At 35.5% G+C, this 25159-nt stretch overlaps 1 protein-coding gene across 6 annotated transcripts in view; it reads right to left on the bottom strand.

Annotated features, from left to right (window-relative positions):
• LOC127957264 (double C2-like domain-containing protein beta) overlaps positions 1–25159 on the bottom strand; it is a 283809-nt gene that overhangs the window by 71282 nt on the left and 187368 nt on the right. The window lies entirely within an intron of this gene.

Below are 25159 nucleotides of genomic sequence, written 5' to 3'. Positions count from 1 at the left end.
GAGAGAGAACTGTACATGTCTTTAGACATTTATAAATAAAAAAAAAAAAAAAAACAATCAACCAACCAACAATACTGTCTCTTACTGATCCCAAACATAACTGTATGTGTGGAGAGAGTAGGTCATTTAACAGAACGGGATGTCACCTGTCACCATGTGTCTGTTTGTAACTCGGACAATTAAAGATGGCATGACAAATTAGAGTAGACATACAGAACAGTGCCAAATAGCAGCACTGTTAAAGTTACAAGTCATTTTCCTTTTTTTTCTTTATGATGTGCGGGCTGATATGACAGCTGTCTTGAACTTAGGAGTGTACAGAACATTAAAACATTCATATACTAGCATTTTTCTACAGATGCACTCAGATCCCTTAAATAAAGAAATTAACTTGAAAAGATGGGAGGCAGTATATGCCATATCAAAGAAAGAAAGAAAGAAAAAAAAGAAAGAAAGAAAAAAGGTAAAGACAAAGAAGGAGAAAGAAAGAGATGGAGAAATAGAAAGAAAGAAAGAAAGAAAGAAAGAAAGAAAGAAAGAAAGAAAAAGAAAGAAAGAAAGAAAAAATATGGACTGTTTTCCTTGGAAAATTTTTAAGTTGAAAATGCCTTTGGCAACTGTGGTGCTCTAAAATATATAGAAGAATCATTTATAATGGCCTTTGTGTTGCATCTTTTTTATAGTATTGTTTTTTTGTTAGGCTACATATGAAGGACTTTAAGATTTATCCAGGTTCCTCATTTTAGAGAGAAACTGTGGGAGTGTAAATGCCTCTAGACTGCTCATACAGCAAATGAAACCATTTCTATTAGTTGCTGCTAAAATGTTAATGATTATTTTCTATTGCTTTATGTATGTTTTTGAGTAAATGAGAGATGACCTGGAACAGCAGACACAACCCACCCCTTCTTCTGTTGTCTGGAGTATGTCTGAAACACTCTGTCCTCCATCGAGGGATTGATGCGTCCCCACGGCCTGCATAACTCTAATACTCAATGTGTGTCTTGGGAAGGGCAGACCAATGAATCAAAGAGTGACATAACTGTAAGACCGACTGCCAAGAATAAAAAGAAAAACAACACAGGAAAGAAAAACAATTTTATATCTCAATTGTTTTCCTAGCTAGTAATGAGATGAAAGAAGAAAAAATGAGATGTTTGTCTTTAGCCCGAGAAAGTCTTCTCTAGAAGTCCAGAAGAGATCTCAACAACGACCTAAACCAGTGTCTGCGTTTTTGTATGAACTAAAAAAAATTTTTTTTATCAAGCTTTTTCAAGATCAAATCACTGGATTTGCATAAGTGATGGTCTGGGCATTAAATCTTTTAAAACCAATTCAGACTGTTTGTTCAGGGCACTAAGCAGACAAAATGTCTGCAAACTTTACATTTTAAGAAATATTTTAAAATAATCAGTAATTACTGATGTTAAATGTACATAAATTACTCATTTGTACATAAATCACTCATTTCCACTACTTTCTTTTATGTTTTTGGCACAACTATACCATTGTTTCAATACATTTTGAATAAAAAATGTATTTTAATAAAGCCTAATTTTTCACACAATTACTTGCAGAACATTGTCTTGACTTCAAAACAATTTCAATATGCGGCGAGATTTGAAAACTGATACTTTTGAATGTTGCCGTCACTTATACACCAGCATATTCAGTTTTCTAATGCAGTAGGTTTGTTCACTTGTGAGCTGAAGTGCTGACAAGCACTTAAAACTACAGTTCGACAAGACACGGCTTCGACAAAATAACACGGCTGCATCAGCAAATGCGTTTTTTAATCACTTTTGCATTCTTTTACACCATCGGGTAGGTTTAGGTTCCAACATATTTCCTACATGACCGAGCATTAACTTTTACACACTCCTTTAGGTGTGGCAAAATGGCGATATGGCAAAAATATCACACCACAATTTTTTTTATTTATTTCAAGAATATCAAGATTCACGATTTTATCACGATTCTTTGTCATGTTAGTTCTACTATTTAGTTGTCTGAGCATTACAGCCAAACGAATTTCCCTATTTTAAAAACAAAGCCTTTTAATGTAACAAAACATAAAAAAGGATGGCAGATATTTATGCCAAAGTGGGTGAAGAAAAAAAAAAAGTCATTTTATCTTTGTTTTAAAAAAGATCAAAGATACACATTACAAATACACATAATATACCAATAAAACAAATAGTGCTTTGTTTTTAGGTAGGTGCATTAAGCAGTAGCATTCAAGAAACTGAATGAACAAATATAAAAATACAACATTTTATACACTGATTCTTACTAAAGCAACTGTATTAAAGTTCTTCAGTCAAGAGCAATGAATTATTTTTCTCTTTGTGTTTTGTTGTTTTATTAACATTGAAGGAATAGTTCACCCACAATTCTGTCATCTCTCTGTCAGTTCTCTCTGTGTTATGTTGAAGAATGTGGGTAACCAAACAGTTGCCCTAGCTTTGTACAGTTTATTGAGACGGAGGTGCCAGTTAGAATGTGTGCTGTAGCTCAATACTATGATATTCCTTCAAAAGCAGATTGTGGATACATGTTAGTTGTCCACGATCAAAAGTCATCATATCAAATGTTCACTCCCTGAACATTTGAATTCTGAACTGCCAAAATATATGCCTGAAGCAATATAATTAAAACACAAATATACGTGCCTGTACCAACGTAATAAAAAAATGTAGCTAGTGAAATGTTCAGTAAGGTACGTAATAACGGTGTTGCACAATGTTTCACAAGCATGTATTCTGGAGGGAGTCTGGAAATGAGTCTGTTCATTTCAGATAATTCTGACTGGTATGTAAAAACTAATCTGTGAAGTGTACAAGACAAGTCTAGCTACAGTACATAAGAGTATAAAGTCTGAGCGATAACATTTTTTACTGGGGTATTGGATGTAGAAAGTTGAATCAATGGGCATACAGGATGTACACAACAACATTACAGCATGTATATTTTCTCTTCACTATGTCCAGTAATTTCGATGAGTCTCCATTATCAACCATGACATTTGTCTTGCGATAATTCACTTCTATAGCTCTCCAGAAATGTAGCTTAGCTACACCTTATCAAATAAGCTGCATCCGTTTCATAATACCCAAATATATATATAAAATCATCAAACTGAAAAAAACAATAATTGTAATGATTCAGAAGAAAAGAAAAATAAAATAACTTTTTTTTGTGTGTTTGTTTAAAAGTTTTTTTGTGAAATGACAGTGGCTCCTCCACTTCCTCAGCAAACATCTTTTATCTGTAGAAAGTGCACCTGTAGAGTGCTTGTCAAAATAACCTTGAATCATAAAAGGCGGCCAATCTGTCAAATTACAGCAGAAAATAAAGTGGCCATTTCCAGAGCTATGGCTCTGTGGTTTCAGGCATGACCAGGAATTTGTGTTTGTGTGTCCCTGTCAGAGATGAAACAGAGGCAAAGATGTTTGTGTGAAAGAGATGATTAAAGAGGGGGAAGACTCCTGCAATGGAGACCCAGTGAGCCAGCAATGGAGGATGGAACCAGATGACTCTTCGCCTCTTTTGGTAAACATTTATATTTATATCCATTCAAGGAATTATAATAAAAAAATGGTTCTAACAAAAATATTAAGCAGCATGTTTTCAACACTTTGTTTCTTGAGCATCCAGCCTCGCTGAGCATGAGATAATTACTTAAAAAAAAACCTTTGATTGGTATTACACTGAACAAAATTATAAACGAAACACTTTTGTTTTTGACTCCATTTTTCATGAGCTGAACTCAAAGATCTAAGACTTTTTCTATGTACACAAAAGACCTACTTCTCTCAAATATTGTTCACAAATCTGTCTAAATCTGTGTTCGTGAGCACTTCTTTATCTAGACATTCCATCCACCTCACAGGTGTGGCATATCAAGATGCTGATTAGACAGCATGATTATTGCACAAATGTGCCTTAGGCAGATCACAATAAAAGGCCACTCTAAATTGTGCAGTTTTACTGCAGTCAGCATTCCAATTGCACGCTCCCTCAAAACTTAAGACATTTGTGGAATTGTGCTGTGTGATAAAGATGCACATTTTAGAGTGGCCTTTTATTATGGCCAGCCTAAGGCACTGATTTGTGAACAATATTTGAGAGAAATTGGGCTTTTGTGTATATAGAAAAAGTCTTAGATCTATGAGTCCAGCTCATGAAAATTGGGGGCCAAAACAAAAGTGTTACTTTTATGATTTTGTTTAGTGAAATAAGATATAAGACAAATAAGAAATATATATATATTAGTGCTGTCAATCGATTAAAAAAAATTAACTAATTAATCGCACAATTTTTTAAAATTAATCGCGATTAATCGCAATTAAAAGACTGAAACTTTTTGGATATGTAAATGTAAAATGTAAATAATTAATGTAAACTCAAGACAAAGAAACTATTTAAATTCAAAATATGATTGTTTATTGGAATTTTTGTTTAACTTGTAACACAGATTTTCTCATGTAAACAACATACCTGCAATAAACCATCAATATCCTCCAAATTAACTGTTGGCTTGAAAGCCATATTTATTACATAAATAAAAACACAGGCATGTAAGTACCATTTGAATTTCAAAACAATCAATGCCAATAAAAAACAAAAATGATTTCCATGTTGAATTGTAATTGGACTGCAAAAAAATTCCAAAATATAGTCATTGCCAGTGCTTTAAGTGGGCCAGTACGCACCAGTACTCAGTACCGCCACTTCCAAATATAGCTCTTGAGCGTACCGCCACCTCTCCGTGCGCCCAGAACGTGCTTGTAGCGTACCGGTACGCTCATTTGGACATCTGTTTTAATAGAGGTTTTAATCTTTTGCCTGCGCAGCCGATTTTCAGAGCGCCCTTCACAATGCAAGCTTCCTAATTCATCCCACCCAGAGCAGAAACTACATTACCCATTCACCCTTAAGTTACACAAGTGAATAGCGCATGTGTCGCTTTTCCCACTGTTAAGTGTCAACAACTCAACGTGGCCGGAGAAGGTGTGTGAAACTCGTTGTGAGTTATACTAAAGCAAAATCTTGAGTATTTATTGTCTGATAAACATTAAAAACTGTCTGCGGAGGTTGAGTCGTCCTGCATCCCCCGCTGGCTGTTCATTGGCTGCAGCATCTTTTTTCTAAGTTCTAAAAAAATACCGTAGACGGCAAGGCACAAATTGAGATATTCATTTATCTAATTAATCTATAGCCTATGCACAAAGACAATATGATCTTTTTGTCCCCTTTTTGTTTTAAAGCTTGATGAAGAGAGAGAGCGCAAGTTGCTGCAGCTGAGGAGGACAGTGATGCACGCGCACAGGAGTGATTGACAGTTCGCGGCACTGTGTAAAAAAAATACTCCGCTACACAATTATTTCGTTATTTTCGTTTAAGCTTATTAACGTTAGCGTTACAGAAAGGTCTGATTTACGCACTGTTACAGTCATTGTTTTTTTTTTTTTTTTTAAACAATGACATTTGAGTTCATGATTTTAATGTTGCTGTTTCTTGTGGCAGACTAAATGAAGAGTAATGTTTCTTGTGGCAGACTGAAGAGTAATCCGGCAGAGTTTTATACTGAAACTTTCCGTCTAAAAGTCCTTCCTTGGTCTTATCCATATTTCTTTGCACGTTGAACACACATAGGCCACAACTGGAAATAAAAAAAAACTGCAACCGCGTTAATTGCGTTATTTTTTTTTTACGCGTTAAATATTTAAAATTAATCGAATGCGTTAACGCGCTAATTTTGACAGCACTAATATATATATATTATTTTTACCACTTTGAGGTAATTATTCTGATCATATTCCATAAATATGAAACAACATTTATTATTTGTAAGCAAATTAAAAAGCAGTATAAGGTGATCAGATGGCCTATACGCATAGCAAAGAACAGATTTTATACTTTTTTTAATTGTTTGGTCAAGTGAGTAGTTTGCCACCAGTTGAAAAGATTAAAAAGCAACAAGTTAAATGATCTGAGTTTCATTTTAGATCATGGATATTTTTCATTCTGACTTATGCTGTGTTATATTTAGAGTGTGGTAAAGAGAACCTGCTGTCTGATTAGCATGAGAAAGAAATGTTTATGCTGAGAAGCTCAAAAGCTGACAGAGGGCAGTGAGACAGGCTGGTATCTGTATCACTCCTCTGCAGGGAGAGGAGGAGCCACACAACACTGTCACACGGCCATCACACTGACAGCTCCAACGCACAGCAATCAATAGAGGAGCCCTCGCTCATTCTCTACACACACACACACACACACACACGCACACACTCTTATCATTAGGGCTAATCAGAGTTCTGATGTGATTATAAGATTCTTTTGGTTAATAAGTGATTATTTCTGTTTATTGGCTAAAGTAGTTAATCAGAAGCACATTAATGAACCAGAGAGCTAATGAACCTCAATAGTGAGGTTTCACAAGGCACTAAACCAACAAACCATGCAGAAAAAAAAAACATATTTTTATATCAGTGTCACATATAGAATCAATTTATGTAACTGAAGGTTCTGGTCTTCAGAAAACATTTATTGGCATTTTGTTTTCATCTTCGCTCCATGTAATATATATATTTTTTCAGAACTCTATGATCAATAGAAACGTAAATAAACTGTATTTATTTTTAAATTGATTCCCAGCCCTCCCCCAATCTATTAAATGCATCCTTGCTGAGTAAAAATATATTATTATTATTATTTTTATTTATTTTTATTGGTGACCCTGAACTTTGGGGGTAGTACTGGTAGTACATTTAAATCTTAAACATGCACCTAAATGAAAAGCTAGTTCAAACTGACATTTAATTTAAAAATACAGATTTTTATCAAATATACATGTAACATTATTTTACAAGTGGGACCCCATAGTGTATTTGAACAAATTTTTGGCCAGGACAAGAAAGACCCTTTTAAGCACTGACACTGCATACACTGATAGATTCACTTCTCACATATGACGTTCTCTTGTCAGGCTGCATTGTGCTTTCTCCATTTGAGGCAACAGAAACGAGGATAAGCGGAGGGTCAAAATGCTCTGGTGCACGATGACACTCACCTTATTCAAAACCTGCTTCTGCTTGTACATGTTATATAAGCAGGGCTCCAGACTAACATTTGAGAGGAGTGGCACCAGCGCCTCTAAGTTCTACAGACGGTGGCACCAGGAGCAGATCTGGTAGCTCTGGGGGTGGTGTGTGGGAGTATTCAAAATAAAGATAATTTAATAATAAAATGACTATTGTTTTGCATTAATTAGTGCAGTTACTAATAATATTTCATGTTCATTTATTGTTTATACAGATATGACAGTAAAGCACTAAGTTTGAGTTAAGATGCATACAAAATCTACTTTTTTTAACAGTAACAGGTGCAAAATCTACTTTTTATATTCAGAATATTTATTTATTCCACTCTTATCAAATGTGCCATTATTTTCGTAGCATATGGAACTGACCAACTTCAGTGATTATGTGTGATTTAGTAGCAAATTGAAGAAAAGTTTGTGACTTTTCTTATTTCAAACACAAAAAAAGTGTTAAATTCTGACAAAATGATTGATATTTGATATTTTATAATAGTGATTTAATAATGTCAAAATATAGAGAAAAGTACAAATGAATGGCTAATACGCCAATAAGCGCTCCTCTGCTGCTGTCTACTGGTTATAATTTTGGTTTGATGTTTTTTTAAAAATTACATAATTGTTTGTTTACCACAAAGTATAATTTGTTCATCCCATTAAAAATAACATTCCAACTTGATCATCTAAAAATAGTTGTGTGAAATGCTTGAAAGTCATTGAAAAGGTTGTACAAACCCTGAAATGAATGACAACACATTCAACTATTTCTACCACAACACCATGGTTGCAGTTTGTGTTGCTGCTTCAGATTTCCTGATGTATGTCAGCGCTGGTTATAACAGAGATTTCTGTGCAGAATTTGTATGATTTTCACTAGATCTCAGAGTATTATTAGCATTGTGAGGTGAATACAAACACTTCTCACTGGGTCCACAGAACTATTGCATCTGTGCAGTAACAGTGTCACAAAATCAACTTTGACTCCTGAGTAAAGCTGTTGTGAGCTCGGACAAGTTAGCTTGTGTCGTGGTCTGAGCTGATAAACAGTCCGTGCTGCTCACCTGAAAAGTAGCTCGATTAAGTTTCGCTTTCATTTCGATTGCCGTTTGATGTTTCTCAAATGCAACAGAAAAATGGCAAAGCTTATGAGTTAGACAATGTGGTGGTCGCAAAATGTGACCATTTGGTAGCACTCTGGAGCCCTGTATAAGGTTAATGGAGTAGGATCAGAGGATCCCATTACACCTCTAAAATAAAGACAAATAAGTTTTCAGTTACATTAAGTAGCTCCACAAGTCGTAGCACAAAATCCAGACAGAATCAACAAGCTGCATAAATAATGTATGACAATTTTTAGCTACTGAATAAATATTCACAGGCATATCACATCTTTGTGTAAATTGATACCATGTTACAGCATGGTATGCCGATGTCTTGACTTTACAATAAAAAAGCCCACAGGTGGCCATGTGTCTCATCAGAACAGACCACAGACTCAGATTTAACACTAGAAATGAATCTTGATTGAGTTTCACATTATGTACCTATAAGAATGCTGTCTGTTACTCTGGTTATTGATTCACTCTGCCTATCTACGATAAAGAGAGATCCACTCATTTCCTTAAATATTACAACAGTGCCAGAAATAGAGTAATGCCTGCAGTAAATACTGAACTACTTTCTATCTTTAACAATTATTTGTCATGATTTGGCACACAGCTCAAATGTATCACTTAATGAAGAAGCTATGTACTGTATGGATACAATCAAGCATCAGATCTAATGTTATCTAATATGTAGTATCAACAAACACCTGGCAAGGCTACTTGGCTCAAGTCTGTGTTACCTCATGGACAAGCAACTCTTAAGATCTGGCTCAGAGATTTTACATCTTCCGTCATGCAACACAAAAAAACATATACACTATATTAAGGCTGCACGATATAATGTTTCAGCATCGATATCACGATGTGCGCATCTGTGATAGTCACATCAGGATAAGTGATGTTTAGTAGAGTGATCGTTAAATGTATACTTATTTTCTTTGCTCACACACAGACACTGTGTCTACACTGGACGTGTTGCACCGCTCGCATTGCAACAGCTAAAGTCTGTCTACACAGGACGTGAAAAAAATGACCTTTGCTAATCATCTGAACTTTGTGTCAGTACGTCATAAACAGAACAAGGCATTAGTTTACTGTCTGCGATTTGTTGTGTCGTGCCGCGCTGCATACAGTGTAGCCAGCATCACTGACTGTAATGGGTTTTATAGTATTTTGTTGCATCACGCAATGCACGTCTGGTGTAGACACACTGAGAGCCAAACAGATGCACATGAACATTGAATTCCATTCACTTCTGAGTCTATTTGTGCCTGAAATGACACATAAGTGCACAATAATGTCAAAATGCATGTTTCTGCAGATATCCTTAAAGGGGGGGGGGGGGGGGGTGGGGTGAAATGCTCATTTTCACTCAATATCCTGTTAATCTTGAGTACCTATAGAGTAGCACTGCATCCTTTATAACTCCAAAAAGTCTTTAGTTTTATTATATTTATAAGAGAAAGATAGTCTGTACTGTTTTTTCCCGGAAAAACCAGAGCGGCTGGAGGCGTGACGTGTGGGCGGAGCTAAAGAATCACGAGCGCGAGTAGGCTTTTGCATTGAGAGCTGGAAGCTGTGACATTACCGTGAGGAAAAAAACATCATCCAAAACAAACCATATATATATATATATATACATATAATATGCAAATCCGGCGTCAAACTGGGCCTTGTTTGTAAAACAAGCATCTTCGAAATTCAGGGAACAAACAAATACACTTGCACAACTCCGTTGATGCTCTGTAAAAATAAACTCCATCCACTGGTCCCTTAATGCGTTTTTTTTTTTTTGGTAATCTGTGCAGGGTTGTCTTGCCCTGGCAACCAAAAACACACTTCTTTTGTGACATTTCGCTCTCGCTCTGATCAGTGAATGTCTGTGCTCTGCTATACGGGAGCACGCGCTCTTCCGGCAGACGTGCCCTCAGGACCCATATAAGGAAATTCCGCTCCATCTAACGTCACACAGACCCATACTCGGAAAAAACTTTCCAAAACTTGTGACAAACCGGAAGGAGTATTTTTTGTCCATGTTTAGCATGGGAATCCAACTCTTTAACAGTGTAAAAAACTCAGTATGCATGAAATAGCATTTCACACCCCCTTTAAACACTGATTAACACAAACTGATTATGGCTTAGGTGAAGGTAAACAACTAAGAAAGAAAATGGATGTGTGTTACAGTATATTGGTTCAGAGCAGTTTAACGTAGGAATGTAACGATTCACTCAACTCACGATTCGATTCTCGATTATTTTTTATTTGAACAAAATAAGATTTAAGACAAATTATTATTGAATGTGTCCTTGTTTTATTGCCTGGACAAAATTAAATATAACACTATAATAATATACTAATATAGCACTTGCATATTTTTGCTCTTTTGTTGGTTTTGATTGCTTCTATTGTCCTCATTTGTAAGTCACTTTGGATAAAAGCATCTGCTAAATGACAAAATTGCCATGTAAATGTAAATAACAAAACTAAATTAAAATTGTAAAATAAGCCCTAAATTAAATAAATAAGCAAGTAAGTAAAGTTTATTTATATAGCACATTTATCTCAGCAAAGCTGACCAAAGTGCAGAAAAAAAATCAAAAGATAAACATAAAATAAACAAAACAGATGATATATTAAAATATATAAAATCCAATTTAAATTCCTGGGAATAAAGATATGTTTTCAACTTCATTTTAAAAGTTGTAATAAAAGGTGCAAGTTGGATGCCCAGTGGCAGTTGGTTCCAGAGACTGGGTGCCACAATTGAAAAAGCCCTATCACTCGTAGTTTTTAAGCGTGAACGAGGGACAACTAAGGGAGCTCTGTAAGAAGATCTTAGATATCTGGAGGATGAAAAAGGAGTAAGATGATATGTGAGATAAGATGGGGCTTGAACATTAAGAGCTTTAAAAACAAACAACACAATTTTTTATTGAATTCTAAAATAGACAGGAAGCCAATGAAGAGAGGCTAAAATTGGTGTAATGTGATCGGTTTTCTTTGTCCTGGTCAACAGCCTTGCAGCACATAAGCAGTAGCTTTTACAGATAACAGCTTATCTAAAAGAAAGAGACAACAAGTAACATACAGTACCATTCTGAAATGTCCTACAAGAGCCATGCTTGCACAGGTTTTGCTTGATCCTCTTTACTAATACTCTCTGGGTCTCATTTGGGCTCAAACTGATAATATTGATGATTACATTGTTTACAATACAACCAGAGCGCATTCTGAGCTGAGGGGCGTGATGTTTCTGCACGTGCAATAGGTGGTTTAGCAAATCACAACACATTGGCCAGCCAACCATCTGAGCCCATTGCATATTTCTGAGGGAGGAGATTTACAAAACCAGGAAACTGTCAGTGCGTTAATCGGAGAAGGGATAGAGCGGTGTAGAATAAAGGTAAATTATGTGAATTATAATTATGTGTAAATTATATGTAAATTATTACTATTTTTAATTTTAAATGAAGCATTAACACATGTTCACTCCACCCCATAAACACAATCAAGCCTAGAAAAAACAAAACAAAAAAAAGTCAACCACCCTTTAAAAATGTAAAAGATGGCATGACCACTAATTTAAGAGTGCACTTGTGAGCTCAGGCACTGATGTTGGTTAAGAAGGCCTGGCTTGCAATCAAGTTAATCTGTTCCATATGGTAAAGTTGACAGAGCTGGTTTGGTGCTTGATGCTACACACCTTTGGCAAAGGATCAGACTGAAATACCTGAATTCAGGTGTGTCCCAATACTTTTGTCAATATACTTTAATGTATATTTAATAAAACAGCATTATAAATACAAACACACTGATTTATCACAAATGCCTAAATTAAGGTCAAACTGATCTTTGACTTCAGAGGGGAGATTTTTTTCACTTTCTGGGATATTGCACTATTTACATTGCTTTTCATGTGGGAAATTATAAATGCTGATCTGTTCTTTACAGCCAAAGGCTTCTTTCATCACATATTTGAGGCATGACAGAAATTACTACAAGAACACTATACTGGATGCCTCAATAAGCATACAAGATTTAAAGAACCATGCATTATGGGAGATTGAAAGAAAAAACAGTTAAAACAGCCCAGCCTGTCTAGAGAGGAACTGGTTGAAGACTAACATATGACACATTACACAATGCTCTAATCCTACAGAGCCATGGGCACAGAGAGTATTATATAAAAGGGCATGTATTGCCATTAGAGAGGCTTTCTGAATGTTACAGAGAGGATGACAACAGAAGAGAAGAGGACTCTCACTGTCTCTTTATTTTTGATCTTTTTTAATCTTAAACCAAGTGCAATGGTCATAACCTCAAAAAGTATAAATGTTTTATCCTCATGTGGCCTTCAAATCACGCTGATTTATCAATTTGTGAAAGAAACGTACAGACAAATTCACTAGTCTATGAAACACCATAAAACCCAGAGAACATCTAAATCTAAATGTAGAAATGAACCAATCCAAGAAGGTAAATGTAAGTACTGCCTTAAGTGTGAATTAAAACTGTTGAATAACACCAGGGTTTGCCTGAGAAACAGTTTCACTGAATTGAAGACTGTACTGAAAGGTCTAACATTTTTAACTCAAAGATGTGCAGTATCGAATGTATTGAAACATTGCATACATTTTGTGACAAGTTTTTAAGAAATGCATGTTCTTCAGTTATTAATTTATTGAGGGGAAAAACAAATATTATCAGTTTACACCCTAATTGTATTTCATTTGAATGTATTACAAACACAGCAAGCACCACTTCCAAAAGAAATCCATCCACCCTACGGATTAAACACACATATTGAAAAAAAAATGTAATGATGCTTCAAGTCACCTCAATACCTAAAGCATAAGGAATAGAGCCCGGTTTTAGCACACACTCAAATGGGAAATATATAAGGCTTTCACTATATCTAACATTCTCCGGGATAGCAGTGATCTGGGGGAAGACTCAACTGAAGTGCCCTCATGTTCATCCCACATCACATCCTCCTGAATGATATTCAGCCAGTCAGACTCTTAATCTCTGGATCACAAACATAAGAGAGAGGACTTCCATCCAGGGACTGGAAGTGAAGTGTCTATGTGCTGTTGAAACTGTAAGTGTGTGGTGTGGTTGAGTTCACTGTACACCATTAGTGTCCAGCTAAAGCTCCAGTGGTTTGGCTAAAGCCGAGAGGATTAGTAAGGGATGCTCTAGTGGATCATGGAGCCTTAATGGCTCTGCTGGGGACTGTTAGAAAAGTCCATGCTGAATACTATTTAAACAATTTACTAAAAAATACATTACCCTTCAGCGGAAACACAGGCATGAAAAGAACAGCAACAAGACGAGTGTGATTCAATCTATAAACAAGTTGTCAGAGAAACTTTAGCCAGTTAGTTAGTAAGCTGCTTCTACCCAGTGAAAACAATTAAAAGACTCTGAGGCATTAAGCTATGCAACAGAGAAAGATTTCAGTGCTGTTAGGGTGGGGGAAAATGCCACCCCCCTTAAGGACTGTACAATTGTTTTCTGTGAAAAAAAAGTTAAAGTTGTTAATAAAAGTTATCAATTTTAGTGACACTGACTACGTTTACATGGACCATTTACCTTATTCTGAATAAGACAATATTATGATTAAAGAGTTTACATGAGTTGCTTTTAGAATATTCCTTAAATGTTCCTGTTTTAAATTGTATAGTACATAGATCGATTAATTGCACATGCCATTAAGTTCCTATGCGACGCTACCCGATGCCCATCCAGAATTTCACATATATTAACATAGTTCGTCTTCGTTATGGTGCCATATACAGTTTTGGATTTCATTTTTAATTTTACAAAAGCTTAAAGTGTAGTTAATTATTTGTCCTGCTATATGTGCAAACAAACAACTGCAGTGTTAGCCATGCTCTTTTGTTTGTTGTCATATGGTTACTCACTGCCATGTGTGTATCCTGTCGCAAAATACCATTACCATGTGATTAAGGTTTGTATATGTCTATACTGCACTTTGATAATGCAACTAAAATATGTAACCTGACCTCCAACCAATACACCAGTATCCCTCGGGTTTGTAAACTGTACTCATGGATCCATGCAGCAAGCTCCTAGGTAGCCTACATGTCAACAAAACCTTTTAATTTTTAACATTAATATGAGTTCCCCTAGCCGGTCTATGGTCCCCCAGTGGCTAGAAATTTCGATGGGTGTAAACCAAGCCCTGGGTGTCCTGCTCTGCCTTTGAGAAAACGAGAGCTCAGACGGGCCGATCTGGAATATTCCCCTTATGTCATCATAAGGTGAAAGGTTACCTCCCCTTTCTCTGGTTTGCTTGCCCAAACATTTACATTAAATTCATTCGCAATGTCAGCACAGGCTTTACAAACAGTCTTTTACGATATGGATTCGACAGCACTGCCACAAACAGTGAGTAACAATGTTCATTAATGCCTGATCTGTGATCAAAGATTTCTGATGTGAAGCTTATTATTCCAGTTCACACACACTTTCTTTCTAAATGGTTTAATAATGTTTATGCATTGCAATGATGAGATCACTGCATTCACGCGATAAACAGACTCTGTCTACTCGATGCTCGTCACTGCAGCTTTTCATGTGATGGGAAGAGATCTAAAAAAGAATGCTATAATCAACACTTCCACGATTCGTTAATCTCGACAGCTTTAATAGTAAAAATAAAAACCTAGTAAACGTATTTGAAAGGGGTTTACTCTGAGTCTCACAGCAGACACACCCCTAATACCAGGATATGAAAATGCCTTTTATTTCTAATAAAATTTCTAATAAAAAATTAATAATTTAAGTGTAAAAATCATACTAACAATATAAGTACACCTCAGGAAACATTAAAAAAGCATTTAGAAAAAGAAAATAATCCACATTATGGGACGTTTAAGTGATTCTCTATCAACTTTAGTACGAGGTGGAATACAATGATTTAATAAGATAGATGTGCAACAAAATCTTGTTTAATTTGTGAAAAATCTTAGTATTCGGTTATTATTGTATAATAAACCTGGCATTGTGACTCTCTTTGGAGTAATTTGTTCCTCTTTTGTAAGTCATTTTGGATAAATGCATAACCTAAATGTATAATAATATATAATAATAATATATATTTTTTTATTATTAATTTATAGGCTAAATAAATGAGTGCACTTAAGACAGTACAATTTTGTCAAAATAATTAATGAATGCTTTATTTTTAAATAACCTCTTACAGTTTTGTAAGTGTGTTTGTGTACTATTCTTTCTTAATATGAAGACTTTCTTAATATGAAGACTTGTTTTGGTGATTTTATTATAATAAGCTTAGTACAGATGCATGCTTTACTTTTAATGTTATTATTAAATAACTAGGCCTATTATACAATTTCATTCAGTTAGAGAGCAAAGTAATTAGGGATGCACGATATATCGGCCCGATAAATGTAAAGTTTTCTGTTATCGTTATCGAACCAATAAGAGAATTTGGCAGATATCTTTAGAGCCAATAAATAATGCATTATTTCCTGCAGAGACACTTCAGATGCGCACTGTTCAACATGATTGTTTTTAATTGCTTGAAATATCATTGGAAGCACTTCGAAAAGGAAAATATTATTAGCTACTGTATAATAATGTAACGGACTCTTTGTTCGCCCGTGTACTTTTTGTACGTATAAGTTGTAATATCATATTTATGTTGTATAAATATCTGAATATATGATGCATTTCCCTGTGTTAAATAAGCTGGCAGCACTTCAGTTTACCGGTGTTCATTCAGCTCTTCAGCTACAGCACACACAGCTTGTGGACAACAGCAATGCACAACATTAATAACTATAATTGGGAATGTCATAAACATAATATTATAAATAGAATATTACCATAATAAAAAAGTTGTGAATTATTTGGGTTTATTTGCCGTGTTTCAGCACAACTATTAAAAAAGATTCAAACATTCAGTGATGGTCCAGAAGGAAACAAGATGCATTAAGAGCTGGGGGTGAAAACTTTTGGAATTTGAAGATGAAGGTAAATTGTACTAGGAAACATACAAGTACGTATCTTCTGTTGCTTACAAAGGGCAGAATTAAATGGAAAAAAATTATATTTCAACAAAATAAGAAAAATTTGGCCATCTTCATCGTGTTCAAAAGTTTTCACCCCCCAGCTCTTAATGCATCTTGTTTCCTTCTGGAGCATCAGTGAACGTTTTAACCTTTTTTAATAGTTGTGTTTGAGTCCCTCAAATGTCCTCAGTGTAATAAGATGTATCTCAAAATCATAAAGTCACTGCTTGAAAGGGTTCAAATATGCAAAGATGCTGGAAAACTGAAGAATCTGCAGGACCTTAAAGATTTTTCTGAAGAACGCTGCTCAGTTTAACTGTTCAGAACATACAAGGGACTCCCATCACAAGATGGAAAGAAAGTCGTGGATCATCAGGTGACCACACACAGTACTAAGAACCAAGGGTTCCCAAACTTTTGAGTGGGTTATTTTTGTAATTTCAGCATTTTTTTTGTCTTGTGGACTAAATGTTAATATCTTTTATGTACAATATCTTATATATATATATATATAAATATACAGTGGGGCTCGAAAGTTTGGGCACCCTTTGCAGAATCTTTTCTTGTAAAACATGTAGATTGCAAACTGGAAGCCTTATAACATGGCAAAAGAGGAACTCCCGTTCACAAAATCAAATCACAAATAATACTATTGATGAAAAAGAATTGGTTGAATGTTAACCACTTTCGTTTCCATATAACTATAAATGATTATAAAAGTTCATCAGCAAGCATTTATTGCTCCCATGTTCTAGCGCAATTTTTTTAAAATTCATTTTAATTCAATTTATCTAAAAATTCAAAAGAGCGACCAGTGGGAAGAATGAGTCTGGAGCCCTGTGATGTAATGCTAAATTTCTCCAAATCTGTTCTAATGAAGAAACAAATTCATCTACAACTCCTGGCCTGAGGGCGAGGACATTTTCTGCTTAATTAAATTTTTTGGGTAAACTATTCCTTTAAATAAAGCTGCCACAGAAAAGTCGAGTTCACCACTCCTATGAGTTAATGAAGTAAGAGAAATAATCAACTAAAATTAAACCATGGATCCAAATTAGATTTTGTTCCTGTTATAAATCCACAAGCAAAAAATTAAATATTTTATTGATTAGAAAAAATGTCAAAAAGTATTAATGTGGGATTGAAGAATTCACTTTTACTCTTTTATTGGATATGACTCACAATACATCTTATTTTAGTGTGAATTCCAGACATTTATCTACAGTATAATGTGCATTTATCCACCTTATACCTTCATCAGATCGCTGTCACAGTTGAACAGTGGTTAGTATGACAATATTTGAAGAGTGAAATTTAATCTGCAATAAGAGTAAACAGAGTATCATGTTCTTTTTCTTTCCCACTTGCCGTTATGAGTCACATAAAAACTCTCCTGATGCTTATTTCCAGTAACGTGACAAGGTTTCAGCAAATGTGTTTTTTTTCTTCTCAAATTATTTCCAGGACTCACCTCATGCCCTTGTGGCACTCAACAAATTATCTGCTGCCATAGTAACAGGCAACTGACTGACTTCAGGAATTCTTGTTTTAGGTTATGTAAAATTTCACAGATATAGAAACTGGAACAAAACCTGGTTGAGCCTACGCAGCTCGAGAATGTATATAGGGGTCTCGTTTAACTTATGTGCTTTGGCTATATAAAATGACTGTATAGTCAAGCTGTCTGTAGAAATGTATGTGTTCTTCCTATAGGTGAAAAGAAAAGACTTTAAAATTGTAACAAAATATTTTTACGTCAAATTTTGTTTATTCAAATATTTGATATATCAAAGTGCCCTGAAAAATATAGAAAAAAGCCATCACAAGAATAAATTAAATTTTGAAATTAAAAAATGTAAATCAAGAAGAATTATCATGACATTTCACAATATTACTGCTTCTAACCGGTTTTCATAAATAAAAAAAATTGCAGCCTTGGTGAGCATAAAAGACTTGTTGCAAAAGCTTTGTTACCATTATGTTGCAGTCTTTTGACAAACAAACATTTTATGCAAATTTTACCCCAAACTTTTGAACAGTAGTATATGTTCTAGCTGTGATTATGTTGTTTCAAACACAACACAATTACAGTGGCGATGTTTACATGCAACCAAATAATCCATTTGTAATCGGATTGACGGCTCAATCGGACTGAAAAGCCTTCATGTAAACACCTTAATCGATCCAATTGAGCTTGAAAGGAATGAAATTTCGATCGGATTGAAGGGGTGGTTTATCCCTCTTCTAAAACGATTGAGAGTCCATGTAAACACTCGATCCGATTGAACCACAAAACTGAAAGGACTGCACATGTGCAATGATGCAAAAATAACGTAATAACAATGACGCGCGGAACGAGCAGTTCTTCCTTTTGAATTAAATGTTGTATAAATGTTGTCCTGTCATTATAAATCTCTCCTTTCACTGGACAACTGTGAAGCGGAGCACGACAACCTTGTTCTGGGCGCAGGGAGGGGCTTTTTTTCCCTGTGATAAATATGAGCGACATGGCATAAATGGATAAATATAAATTCTGTTGTTAAAAGAAATAAAGAAACTGTATAGGAGAGTGGTTATAATGTGAAAACAGTGATATATTTGTGCAGTGTGCACATCTATTCCGATTTGAAGCTTGTGACATAGAAACACGCACATCAACCCAATCACTTTACTTAGCGTTCATGTAAACACTACATTCAGATTTATTATTTGGAATTAATTAAGTCCAACTGAACCAAAAATTGTGCATGTAAACTTAGCCAGTGTATTTCCCAAAAAGCGTGGAGGGAATAATTCATATTTTTAAATGTAACAGAAAACTTAAAACTGCTAGATAATTTAACTAACCTGTACAACAATTATATGAAACCTATATGAAGCCTTTACATAGCCATATACTGGCACTGCTGAGTTTTATCAAGTGTCTAGAGCTTGTGAGCAGTGTGTAGGTATATGGGTCGGGGGGCTGGGTATCAAACAGCCGACTGGTCAGATAAAAGTTAATCCTGTCTTAACGAGTGGATTGGGAAAAATGGACAGATCTGGAAGAATATTATGTTTTCACCCAACATGAACACAAAGATAAATGACAGTTTTACTGAGACGCTATACCTGACTTGAGGTACAAGACAGCTGCTGAGCAAAATAAATAATGCTTCAAAGCAGCCTTCTCATTGAATAACATCAACATCAGTGCACACAGGTTGAACACTTCAGGGTAAAAGCCTTACAGGCCTTTAGTGCAGATGCATTTCTACCTTGTGTTCCTTTCTATTGTTAAAAAAAGCTCATTTTGTTAATGATCTCTGAAACTCATGTACTGTATGGCATGTTTCCACTCTTCGCTCTGTCTGTCAACAACTGCATCTGTCAATCTGTCAGCAAGCTCTCTGAAAACACAGAGATGTGACAAACGACACACAAACAGAAAAAACATGACAATTCCATCAATGCTAGCCACAGATGGCAGACAGGACTTTCAGGGAGACAGATCATGATATATCCACTCAATCCACTAAGGGAAGGAGAAAAATGTTGAAGGCAAAGGCAAGGGCAGGACAGGGCAGGGCAAAGCAAAGAAAATAAATAAATTGGAAAAAGGACGGGAAAAGAAAAGAAACAGGCAATGGAAAGGAAAGTAGAGATGAAATGAAAAGAAAGGAACAGGAAGGGAAAGGAAAGGTACAAGGAAAGTGGGTAACACTTTAGTATACAGTTGGGACCAATTCTCACTATTATTAATTAGTTGCTTATTAGCATGCCCATTATTAACATATTGGCTATTTATTAGTACCTACTTATAAAGCACATATTCTGCATGACCATATTCTACATCTCTAATCCTATACCCAATACTACATTTAACAACTACCTTACTAATTATTATAAGCAGCAAATTAGAGGTTTATTAAGCCAAATGTCATAGTCAACAGTTTTCAATAGTGAGAATTGAACCTTAAGATAAAGTGTGACTGAAAATTTAAAATTTATAAAAGAAGAAAAAAACATATATTTGTTTCCCACAACCCAGTAGTTTTAGTAATATATCTCTAGAGTTGACCGTTTAACATAGCATGCTTTTTCCATAGTCAAGCCCCAAAAATACAGTCTATTCCTCTCTTTATCTGTTATCTCACGACAGCTTGCAGATAGGCTCTTTAATAGGATTCGACAGAAGGTTGTAGCCTGCTTTCAGGAAATCCTCCCCTGCTTATACCTGAGCGTGCCTTCGCTTTATGTGTTTCAGGGAAACTGACTGTACAATCTGTGGTAGAATGACACTGCTACAATAACATGTATCTGCTAACGGATGATGCGTTATAATAGTAGAGATCAATTCAACTGTAGATGATGAAAATGACATAATTAACGTACAGTGTCTATTTTTGTCATGCTGTAAGTACTGTGCTTTGTTGCCATAGGTCAAGAGCATGTAGTTTAGACATAAAAAAGCTGTCTCAATTAGGGTAAAGCATTCATCTTGATCTCCTATTTATAAAGTTAAGATTGCCCCATTAAAAGACTGATAAATTACATAATTACACAAAAAAATAATTATATTCCATGTCTCTTATGCAGTATGGGACATTATTAATGAATCTGTGATCAGATGTGATTTGATTGGACTAAGGCGGGGGGCTGCTCAGCTGGTGTTGCACTTTTCTGTATCAATTAACATCTAAGTTTACAAAAACGGATCAGATAATGTTAAACTTGGTGTCTAGTCTTTATCATGCAAATTTACCAATATGGCAAATGGCTAAAGTAAGTTCTCCCTGCAGGCTGTGTGTTTGTGTGTGTGTGTTAGTGGACCACATATCAAATTGTTTATTGCTTATGAAGTACACTACTGTTCAAAAGTTTGGGTTTAGTTTTTCTAGGAAAGAAATTCATATTTTTATTTATTCAGCAAGGACACAGTAAATTGATCAAAAGATAGAAAGAAAGATTTCTATTTCAATACAATTCTGTTTTATTGAATCTTCTATTAATCAAAGAATCCTGCAGAATCCTGTACTGATTTGAAGCAGGGTGTTTAGGGTGGTTGGTTGCTTGCTTGCTTACCTTTAATGTAATGTGTATGTTTTTTAGATAGTGTATTAAAGGGGTCATAGGACACTGCTAAAAAAAAGAACCTATTATTTTCCATACTGTACATTATTGTTTCTCCTCTATGCCCCCCGCCTTCTGAAATTATCTATTTTTACGAAGCTCATCGTTCTGAAAAAGTGAGGTGTGCTCTAATTGGCCAGCTATCCAGTGTGTTGTGATTGGCAGATTGTTTTAAGCATGTGACGGAAACATACTCTGATGCTGTGTCCTGGTGACAAAAACAATAAAAACCATTACAAACTAGGCAATTTTTGCACCAGTGGGGACATAATTATGGATTATAATGACATATATATATATATAAGCTGTACTCTATACTGCTCAAAACTTGTGTTTGAATCGTTAGTGGCAAATTCTTTAAATTCTAAAAAGTACTCACAGGCTGTGAGTCAGAAGCACCAGACTGTCCTTGCAAATTTGGAATTGTCCCACTTTATAGAAACAACCTTCGTGCACAGGTTCAGAAAACAGTTCTCCGTAAAATGTGCTGCACACATCTGAATGTTTGGGCTGAACTGTTTTGGAACAGTGTTGTAAATACAACTTACCACTGATTTCTAGTTGTGTCCTCTTTTGGAAGACCAAACATCATTTGTATTTATTTGCATGATAGTTTCTGAAGCAAAATTAGTTAAGAAATACTGTAACATAGGATCTGATCTGAAATGATGACACAAAATACAAAGGGGGTGTTTCTTTTTGTCATGTTTTCTAAGAGAAGAATGAAAACAGAACAGGACATGATGTCCCAGTGTCCTCATTGTGCTGGAGGGTGTCCTCCCTGATCATTATGGACACATTGTTTGTGTGGGAGACTGATACCTTATTGGAGTTATGGCACTATTGGCTTGAGATATGCCACTAGTAAAGAACCACAGGCTCACTTCAGTTGTGAATGTGACTCTGGGATTGCCATAAAGATCTAGAGGTGGTCTCCCATCCTAAGAATTCATCAAACTGATTTGGAAATCAAATCCATCAGTACACAGTCTTCACAACCACAGCTAAACCATGGGTATATTCCAGTACTGTCTGGCAACACTAAAGCCAGCCTTTCTAAACTCTAGTGGATGAAGAAGAGAACTTCTGCAAGTTCAGTTTGTGTCATCAACTAATCCTTTAAAAGTCCATCCACCCCAGATTTAAACCAAATAAAGAAAAAAAAATACTCCAGTTCTTAAGTTATGTAATCAAACAAATAGAGTATCTAGAACACACAACTGTTGCTTTCAGTCTGACAGACCAGTATCTAGAAAACAATTAACCTTTAGTGCAATTTCCCAGTAATGGCCTGTCTTAATTGCAAGAGTAATGTGTCACAACTCAACCAGGTACAGTATATTTAATGATGCTTAAACCACTAACCCTCCTGAACAAAAATATGCAATTGCATGTGACATTGCAGGCTGAAATAATCGCTTATGTAACTGTGAGACAGACGTTTGACAAACAAACAGTTGCTTTATAATCTCCCTGTGCATCTCATGCCATCTCTATATCAGATTCTAATAGAATAATACAGGTTACTCATGGCAAAGAAGGTCATGTTGGATTGATCAGAGAAAAAATAAAGTGCTCTATGCATGTGTATAAAGGAATAAAAGCCTAAATTTTAAATCTGTTCATCATATAAAGAGATCATGTTTCTTCAAACTTGGATTAAACCACTCGATTCGTTAATTAGGATCAAGTTTTGGTTATGTGAAGGGAAAGAAAAATCTCAGGCTTCATTAAAATATTGTTACTCATATTTCAAAGAAAAACTAAAGTCTTATGAGTTTGTAATCACATGAGGGTGGGTAAACGATGCCAATGTTCATTACTGGATGAACTATCCTTTTAAAGAGGTCATATGATGTTGCTAAAAATAACATTATTTTGTGTTTTTGGTGTAATGCAATGTATTCAAGGTTAAAAGACACGGTAAGACTTTAGAAAACTGTTTCTTACTTACTGCATAACTAATAAGGAATTATTGAAGAACTAACAAGCGATTATTCATTACCACTTTACTCACTACTGTTAACTACTAAGGAAGTTCATCTTTATATGCAGAGACAAATGTAAGAAACCCATTCATTGTTTGACTTCCCTTAAGCATTATCAAAATGCAAAGAAGCGTTATTAACCGAGCATGGCTCAACCGAATGGTTTGTGCTTGGAGGCAGAACTATCCAGAACTGCCATTTAAAACCAATGACTGCTGGTCAGTTCAAAAGGCTGTGGATGTGAACGCCCCATTTGAATGAAGATCTGAAGACTATTCTTGTAAAATACCGTCAGGAATATGACACTCAGCTGTGTATAGAAACCACCAGGGGGTACACAACCCCAAGGACCTACCTCCCTGGTACAGAGCTCACAGTTACTCATGGGTATTTTGTGGATTGCATCAGTCAAAGTGGCTTGTTTTTCCCAAAGCATCCGTGTTTAGTTAATTCAAGTTGAGAGGTCAGTGAGCCTTTCAGCATGAGTGACAAACAGGTGGTATTTAGTAAGGGGTTTCAAATCCAAATGGGAATTCATCCTTTTATTTTTAATTCTTCCAAGCTTGGATACTATGTACTGATGAAGCAACCAGTTGTATGTTTGCAACTGACAAAAGTGCTCAGCTAAAATTCAAGACCAGTTTTTTTTGGATCTGGTTCTAAAATAAGGTCTGAAACAGAAGACTGCTCTGTTTGCAATCTGTTCTGTAGTACTCAACTCATAAACGGCTTGTCGGCAGAGACACCATCGCCAAATGTTTGTGGAAGTTCCTTGTAATCCATCTGTTGCATTAGCAAAGCCTCAAGTTTGTTCCCTCAGAGACGATTTTCTTCCCCTAACTTACTCTGCTAAAATTCCCAAGAGACGTCTGAACCATTAAATGCTCTGGCAAATTAGTATAATTGGCTTATTTGTATTTCATCAGTCACATAACAAACACGTCAGGTTAGGATTTAATTTCTCTCTCTGTTGTGCAACTAATATGTGTATTGTGATTCAGACAACAGGTGAGATCGAGAGAACAGGAAGAGGGTTATGATCTAGAGCGACACACCAATGAATCACAGCGCAATAGCTCCATGCTAATCTATCATCATAAAACACAGGCGCACCAGACCGCAGTACCACGATCCTCTGCTTCTATGATCACACTCACAGATACAGCATATCTACATGCATTACACTGCCTCATGAAAGGTGAAGGACTGGTTATATTGGCCGGCACATTTGGTCAACCTGTGACAGATTGTTGTTCATGAGCGACTGATATTGATTACTGCGGTCGACAGCAAAGCGTGCAATTACACTAGGACAAAGATGCACTTCAGATAATCTTTGGGCAGTTAATGTGCTACAGATTGCTTGTTGTTGTTATCCATCAACCCTAATATGTCTTGCTTAAAGGGACGGTTCAGCTATGAATGAAAATACTGTCACCCTAATGTAGTTTTCAATATGTATAACTTAGTTTTTTTCTGTGGAACATGAGAGAAGATATTTTGAGAAATGTCTCAGTGTTATTGGGTACATACAATGGAAGTCAGTGGGGATCAGTGTTGTTTTGGACACCATTCACATCAAAATATCTTCTTTTGTATTCCACATAAGAAAGTAAGTCATGCAGGTTTGGAATGACATGGGGTTGAGGGAGATGTAAACTATTCATTTTAAATAAAACTTACAGATAGTGCATTGAAACTAAAATGTACTTGCTTTACAGGTAATTCAATCTAATTTTAAGGATGTTTAGTTATTTCCCTGAAGCAAAAAAAAAAAAAAAA

Source organism: Carassius gibelio, chromosome B5 (genome assembly GCF_023724105.1).
Source record: "Carassius gibelio isolate Cgi1373 ecotype wild population from Czech Republic chromosome B5, carGib1.2-hapl.c, whole genome shotgun sequence".
Taxonomy (NCBI): Eukaryota; Metazoa; Chordata; class Actinopteri; order Cypriniformes; family Cyprinidae; genus Carassius; species Carassius gibelio.
The sequence above is the reverse complement of the archived record's forward strand: the minus strand, read 5'-3'. Positions and strand labels throughout refer to the sequence as shown.